The sequence below is a fragment of the Vulpes vulpes genome, chromosome 12 (genome assembly GCF_048418805.1).
Source record: "Vulpes vulpes isolate BD-2025 chromosome 12, VulVul3, whole genome shotgun sequence".
Classification (NCBI taxonomy): Eukaryota; Metazoa; Chordata; class Mammalia; order Carnivora; family Canidae; genus Vulpes; species Vulpes vulpes.
Genome location: NC_132791.1, coordinates 30,971,255 through 30,979,897, shown reverse-complemented (window position 1 = coordinate 30,979,897; position 8,643 = coordinate 30,971,255).

The following is an 8,643-nucleotide window of genomic DNA, read 5'->3' as shown; positions in this document are numbered from 1 at the left end:
GATACATCTATATAGAAAATAGTGGTATAAATTTAATGCTGGTAATTGATGATATAAATTACCTATTGGTGATTTACTGGAATAAAATTGAGAATATATGTATTTCTATATACATATACATATGCTCTGCATTCTATGTATGTATTTAAATATATTTAGAGGTCTTGGTTATAGGGCAAAAATGGCTTCAGAGATCTTATAGGAAGCAGGTCTTTCTGTGCCTGAGAAAAATTACTGATATAGTTGTGTCAGAAATTGAGGCCTAGACATGAGGAGGGAAAGCCAGGAAGTAAGCACACTTAAAGAGCCGAAGTATCAAACTAGAATTGAAACCCTGAAGCTGAGGTCTAGAGGATGAGTTTAGGACCATAAAATATGAAAGTAATTATCTAGTTTCATTGTAGATGTTATAATTTTTACAAGTTGCTAAGACCCACAGACAGGAATAATCTGAATTTTCAGTGTTGGAGACCACTTGGAGAGATGGCACTGGAAAAAAAGAGAGATTAAGTATTTGGGTATTCTGAGGTCAAGTAAAATATCTGAAAGACCCAATAAATAGTGTATGTGCGTGTAAATATATATATATATGTAGATAGATAGATAGATAGATAGATAGATAGATAGATATATCGAGAGAGACAGTTGACTAGAACTACCTTTTTCTTGTCTTTAGATGAATCTACTTTTTTAGTAAATTTCAATTATATGCTACTTACTAGTCTCTATTTTAAAACCATATGCTCTTTGAGGATAATGCCCATTAATCATCTGATTAATGTGATTCACTTAAAGTGAGTGATTGTGATTTATTTATATGACTAAATGTTCAAGTTTGGAGAAAAAAAATGGGTTTCAAATTCCTGAAATTTCATTTGTTAGTATGACTGTATGCAATTTAATTGGCCTCTCTGAGCATATTATTGCTAAGTTTACTTTGCAGAATTGTTGTGTTAGAAATAATGTAAATAAAAAGGATTGCATTGCATTCAGTTCATAATACATGTTTAATATGTGGTACATATATTGGACATCCATAGTGTCTAGCCCCTGGAAGACACTTCATGCTTCTTTAAATATATTTGATTCACCAAATGTCTTAATTTGAGTTCCCCTAGAATTAGAGTTGGAGACAAATCCCCCTTGAGAGTAGAGATGGATTTAATTCCCTTGAACTTCTGGGAGAAGCAGATTCACGTGGACTTGAAACAAGTCATGGGGCAGAAATACATAGAACATCCTCAGGAAAAGACGAGCAATATATGTAGAATTGTCTACCGCCACAGTGCTGAAATCACAGCAGGTTTTAGTGGACATGGAGCACAGCACAAAAGGGGTCTCTATAACAAATAAGTCATGACATTCATGCTTAGAATTTCAAAAGCATAGAATAAATATTTGGAGGAGGAAGACATCTTTTCTGCTTTATATTTGTATTCTGCATGCCTCACACAGTTCCTGGCACATATTAATACTTCAGAAGACTTGTTGATTTAAAGTACATTAATCTGCTGGTAGTTTTCCTAGAGAACTGCTAACAGATACATGCTGAAATTTTAGAGTAAAGGTCAGTGTACTGTATTCTTTTTAATTAGCTCAGCATATTACTTCATTGTTGAAGTAATCCTTAAAACTCAGTTTTTAATTACTATCTTAATATCTTTTTGGATTGCCTAAATGTAATGCTCTTTGCAGGTATCGATAGTAAAAAACAACAATATTATAGACTATAAAACATCTTTTGTGATTATATAGATGCTATTTTATAGTGTAGTTATAATGGATTCATTTTCATGAGAACCTGCAAATACCAAAATGCCATTTAACAGGAAACAATTGAAAACACTCTCTCTTGAGAACAAGAGTTGTTTGTACCAGCTGTAAGGTAATATCTTTCTTCACTTTAAGTATACTTTAAATAAAAAGTCTTCCCCAAAGGTGTCTATACAGGATAATTTTATTTTAACTCTAACTTTAAGATTAATTTTTATTTGTCATTATTTCTATCATCTTTGATATTAAAGTATTAAATCATAATAGTCTATGAATCAATATATCTCTTAAATATAGTTTTGTTTAGATTTCAGTGATTTTTTATAAAGAATATCTAAGATAAGTAGTCCTGTGCAGTACCACTATTTTCTTACAAATTTCTTAAGGGGGAATCATGGTCTCACACTGTGGGAAAGTACAATCACCAGTCATCATACAGGAAAGAGTGGAGTTGTTAAAACACATGCCAAATGTATAGTCTTATTCTTAAATAGCAGAGTTAAAGTATGATTTTTTTAGAGAAACAGTCCCAGCAATACAGGACACTTGTACAATAAGATGTACAACTTCGGAAACAAGAGATTGAGGAGATGACAGTCTTTTGCCTAATGCTCAGAACTATCTATGTCTGTCTCGTTGTTGCTGATTGTCGTTTCCTTTTTTTTTTTTAAGAATTGAGTTACCAAATGAATCACTAAGTCAGGAATGAGTATGAAATTAGGATCACCATTTTTTCATGCCATCCAAAATCCCTAATAAAAACTGTGATCCCTAATAAAAACTGTGTCTAGTTTATAAAATACACTGGCTGAGACAGAACTAGTTGAAAAAAATTCAAAGTTGGAAATTTAATATTAAATTTAAATTTCTTCATTATCTTTTTATTTTAACATAATAGATAGCTACTTTCTTTTTTCTCCCAAGTTTATCTTACTACAAAACTAAAAATGAAGACACAAATAACCTAGTTTCATATGATAAAGACTGTTTGGGGTATTTCAGTGCTTCTTATAAACACTGATTTGTAACAACCATAATGGTGTGGTTAATTCAACAGGCCAGTGAACTCATAGAAAATGCATTTTTACTCCTGAAATTATTATGGATGCCATGTAATATAGCACTCAAACAACCTTCCTGTCCCTCTCTATTGGTCAGGCTATAAGGAGTTCAAACACATTCTTGTGGTTCAGTTGCATCCAGTTTGACCCATTAACAAGAATTTCTTTCAATTCAGGTTTGAGGAGAGTATATAATATCTAACCACAGAATGTCTGTTTACCGGGGGAAAAAAATGTGTCTTAAAGTCTATAGAGATTTAAAAGGCAAGAGAATCTTTAGAATGTCCAGCAGCATCTTTAGGTAGAAACTGAATAGGATGAAACCAAGTTATGTAGGATTCAGGAGGTATAACTTTCTCTGATATACTTTTAACTCCCTGCTCTGTTGTAATATTGCATGGCCTCAGATTCTCAGTTTGGTTTCTTTTTAAAATTTCTTTGATCCCAAATGCCCTTCTTCCTCCTTCACCTTTATTTCCCAGCAGAAGATTCAAATAAATAGAGGTGAACAAGTCTGGAAAGCATTGCAGAATTTGTGTTACTATTTTAGCAGGAATAGCTATTCTACAAGACTATAATAAAAATAACTAGAATTTGTATTCTTCTGAGATTCCTGTTGGACACTTTCCACCTCTGCTCTAATATAAGAAACCCTCTGTAAATGTCTCTTCCCTGGTTATCAAGGGAACCCCTCTTCAGCTTCTATAATTTTTATTGCAATTATATTTTTATTCTACCTATACTTAACACTGAATCTACCCTTCCTTTAAGACTCTTAAAAATCTAGTTTGCAATACTGGACTTGCCCAAAATTGACTCACAATTCAACAAGAAATGGAACCAATAATGTGGAGCCTAATGGTTTTTATATTAGAGCTGCATCCTTATTCAGAGAAAATGGAAAAAAAAATAAAAGGTTTTCTTGAATGATGTATATGAAATTTGTAATGATCATCTTTAATCGGAGTATTTCAATATTTCAAAGATGGAAAAGATCATGTTTATCATCCGCCACTCACTTTACATCCCATGTAGAAATCACCTCACCTTCACTTGTGTCTCAACTTTACCTGGACAAAATTCTGTCATCATATTTATTTGAACATCTATATATCTTTGCTTAATTACAAGTCCTTCTTAATGTAGGGAGACTATCCTTCTCTACTAATGTCTGATAAATAGTGGCTATTCAATAATGTTTGATTAAAAGAATGGAATAGGAGGGCAAGAATATCATTGTTATTTTTAAGATGAGAGCTACATAATTTTTTTTCTCTTATTTATATTTGTTTCTTTGAGGCTTTAAAATGTTTGATTAGTTATGTTAGAGTCTTCATATCATGGGTACAGAGATACCAGAAATTTAATTTTAACTAACTTTTCTCTAACTTTTACTTGACCCAAGAGGCTCACATTTTTAAGAAGTTGGCATAATGATAGTTTTAATTTCTTGGGTTCTTGGAATTTTCTTTCTTTCTGTCTTCCTTTTCTTGTTTCTTTATCCCTTTTCAGTTGGTATCTATTTTTGGCTTTATGTAAAAATATATTTTTATGTTGTTATTTCTTTATTTAGGTATAATTGACAAAATTATAACATTCAGAGTGCACAATGTGATGATTTGATACATGTATACATTTGTGAAAGGATTCCACTCATTGAATCCATTTAACACCATCCACCATCTTGCTTGCTTACTTATTTATTTATTGGTCAGAAGATTTAAGTTCTACTCTCTTAGCAAATTTCAATTACACAATACAGTGTTATAAACCTTAGTCATCATGTTATACATTAGATTCTCAGATCTTATTTTTATCTGATAACTGAATTTTTAAAAAAAGATTGTATTTATTTATTCATGAGAGACACAGAGAGAGAGGGGCAGAGACATAAGCAGAGGGAGAAGCAGGCTCCATGCAGGGAGCCTGATGTGGAACTCAGTCCAGGGACCCTGGGATCATGCCCTGCGCCAAAGGTAGACGCTCAACTGCTGAGCCACCCAGGAGTCCCTAATAACTGAAAATCTGTACTGTTTTACCAACCTCTCCCTTTTTTCCCCACCTCCAACCCCTGACGACCACTTCTTTATTCTCTATTTCTATGGGATTGTTTTAATTCCCCATTTAAATGATATCATGCAATATTAGTCCTTCTCTATCTAGCCTATTCCACTTAGCATAATGACCCCAGGTTCATCCATGTTGTCACAACGGCAGAATTTCCTACTTTTAAAAGCTGAATAACATTCCATTGTGTATATATATCACATTTTCTGTATCCATTCTTCTGTCAACAGACATTTTGGTTGTATTTTTATTGTTTCTCCTCAAGGAGTGGTGCTGATACCTAAAATAATATTTAAGAATGTACAGAAGGATTTCTGATTGTCCCGATATCTGAAAGTGTTGCTAGCGTTCAGATCCCAAAGTCCCAGGCATACTACACACCCCGTATTTCATGTGACTCTCTTACTCAATGAAGAATCTCACTCCCTAAAATCTCAACAGTACTCCCACTGAAAAATTCTACAAGGTCTTAAAATGAAAATCAGCATTTCTTGAATAATTTAATTATCTTGAACACATTGTACAAACCATTGTACTTTAACTGTGGAAGTGGAAGACTAGGGGAGATGCACAAAGGTTTCATAAAGTGCTACTTCTTTTTCTCTAGGAGTTTAAACCCCATTTAGGAGAATATAGAGAGCAGACAGCTGGAAGTATTAAAATTAGTATGTGCAGACAGTTTACCATTACTTACCTCTGCCTAGCTCATTCCACATTATAACTTGCTCTATTCAATGAATTGATGTAGGTGACATGTGACAAATGTGCATAGCAAGAATTATGTGTTTTGAAGGACATCAGTGGAGCACTAAGATTATGGAGGCTAGATTGACATTATGGGAAATGTTCACTTTTTGTATAATTCTGCTGATCACATTCAAGAGTACTCTCAGGGGTATTAGGCTCTCTGTTATTGGCATTGGGATAATAAGAAAATAGAGGAAGAATCTAGCATAATTTCTTGAATTATCAATTTTTCTAGACAACAATTTTTAAAATTTTTATGACAAGCGTGTATATTTCTACTAGTTAGATTATATATATATATATATTTTAAAGATTTCTTTTTTATTTATTTATGAGAGAGAGAGAGAGAGAGAGAGAGAGAGAGAGGCAGAGACACAGGCAGAGGGAGAAGCAGGCTCCATGCCAGGAGCCCAATGCGGGACTCGATCCCGGGACCCCAGGATCGTGCCCTGGGCCAAAGGCAGGCATGAAACTGCTGAGCCACCCAGGGATCCCCTACTAGTTAGATTGTAAAATTCAGATGAGTTTTAAACAGAGAACAGATAACTGCAGAGACTTTTAATTCCTGTAAGTGGCTGTTTTAAGTTTTATTCTTACACTGAGGGCTGTGTATGTTTATTTTTCTCTTTTGTAGGGGACATTTAGTGAAAAATTTGAGGAACACTAGAGTTAGCTGATGGCCTTCTAATCAAGCAATTTTTTGCCCAAAGTAAGTCTACAACCAAGACCAGAAAATGGTACCAGTGCCAACTAGCCCTTTTAATATTTGTCAACACAATTCTCAGCTCTTCTATTATGTGGAATTGCTATGCTCACCAAGAAGTGTTAACAAATGGGTTAGAAGAAGAAATGAGATTGAACTATCTCTCTGAGATTTGTAGGCGCTGCCTGATGAATCAGAGGAGCTTTTAAACAGACAATAAGCTTTCTCTCCAAAATCACTTTTCCAAAGGAAATAGGCTTTCTTGTGGGTATAGAAACTCAAACCCTTGAAAATACATGCTGACATCCAAGAGCCTGAGAGTGGTGAAATCATAAATAGCTCAGGGAAAGAGGAACACTGAGAAATTCCTGGACAAATTGATGAGACAGTGCAGAATATAGTTGTCTACTACCTGCATGTTTCTTAGATGATCTAGATAAAGTATAGATGAATTGCAAATGAATACTTAATGGGTACTGATTGAAAAATTTTGAATGAAATGGACAGCTCTTCAAGTAGGAACAATGAGTCAGGCACCAAAAGTAATTATCTACTAAGATTTATTTTTCTTAAATGCTATGATAATTTGCTGAGAGAGAGAAGGCATCAACGATTTATAGGAAAGAGTGCTTTGCTAGTTTTTCTTTTCTTGAATAATTATACATTGCCATTACTATGGATTTGCCTCAATTTTGTTACCTTAGAATGAATATAATACCTTTTTCCCCAAGGTTTTTGTGAGAAATAAATGAAAGAAGTAAATGCCAAGCATAGTGTGTTCACAAAGTACATACACAATAAGCATGAGCTATTATTAAACTGAGGCATTCTGCAACCCTTCCTACCTTTACTATACTCTAGGAACATGGTCTGCCTATTACTATTAGTGCTGCTTCCGCTTGTCAAGAGTCCCATATTTATTCCTACCCTGCACCTCAAGCAACTGGAAATTGTTTATCAAAATTATTTAAATTAGAATCTCTGCAGGATGCTGCTGCATTGTGTAATATAATGTTTCTGTTTTCTCTGTGTACCTCTTTGTGCTTTGGATTTTTTAATATATCTACAAAATATACCATTCAACAGATATTCTTCAATGGCAGATATTCTTATGATTCAGGCACTATAGTAGTCACTGGGAAGGCAGATGATTTGAAGGAAAAGTGATATAGGACTAAGCTAAAAGGGAATTTTTAAGTATTACAGTAACTATAAGAAATATACACACTATGTTTGGGAGCAAAGAATAGTAGCACATATCTCAGCTTACATGTCTATATAGAATAAGAAGATTGTGTAGAGAAACTATATCTTTTTTTTGTTAAGTTTTTATTTAAATTTCAGTTCATTAACCTACAGTATAATATTAGTTTCAGATGTGCAACATAGTGATTCAACACTTCATACAACACCTGGTGCTTATCATAGCAAGTGTACTACTTAATCCCCATCACCTATTTAACCTGTGCCCCACTCACTTACCTCCCCTCTGGTAACCATCATTTTGTTTCTGTATAGTTAACAACCCCTCTTTTTCTGTTTCTTTCACTTTGCTTGTTTATTTTGTCTCTTAATTTCCACATATGAGTGAAATTATATGTATTTGTCTTTCTCTGGCTCATTTCACTTAGCATAATACTCTTCTAGCTCCACCTATCTCACTGCAAATGGCAAGATTTCATTCTTTTTTATGGCTGAGTAATGTTCTCTGTGTGTGTGTGTGTGTGTATGTGTGTGTGTGTATACACATCACGTCTTTCTTATCCATTTATCAGTCAGTGGACACTTGGGCTGTTTCCATAATTTGGTTATTGTAGATAGTGCTGCTATAAACATTGGGGTGTGTGTGCATGTATCCCTTAAATTAGTATTTTTGTATTCTGTGAGTAAATATCTAGTATGGCAACTGCTTGAATATAGAATAGTTCTATTTTTACTTTTTGAGGAACCTCCATACTGTTCCAGAGTAGCCACAATAGTTTGTACTTCTATCAAGTGTAAGAGGATTCCCATTTCTCTACATCTTCATCAATAACAGGAGAAATTGGATCTTAAAGAGTAAAACCGATTTAGCTTGGAGGAAAGGAAACTACTCAATTTGGGGCTGATCTGCTGCTATTATTTGGCATTTCAGTATTGCCAAATCCAACTATTCCTTTCTCATTGCCTCCTCTCACACCAACAAATAGATTTTCTAATTTGTAAGTGGGTTATGTGTGACTCCTATTTTTTTAATAATAAATTTATTTTTTTATTTTTTATTGGTGTTCAATTTGCCAACATACAGAAAAA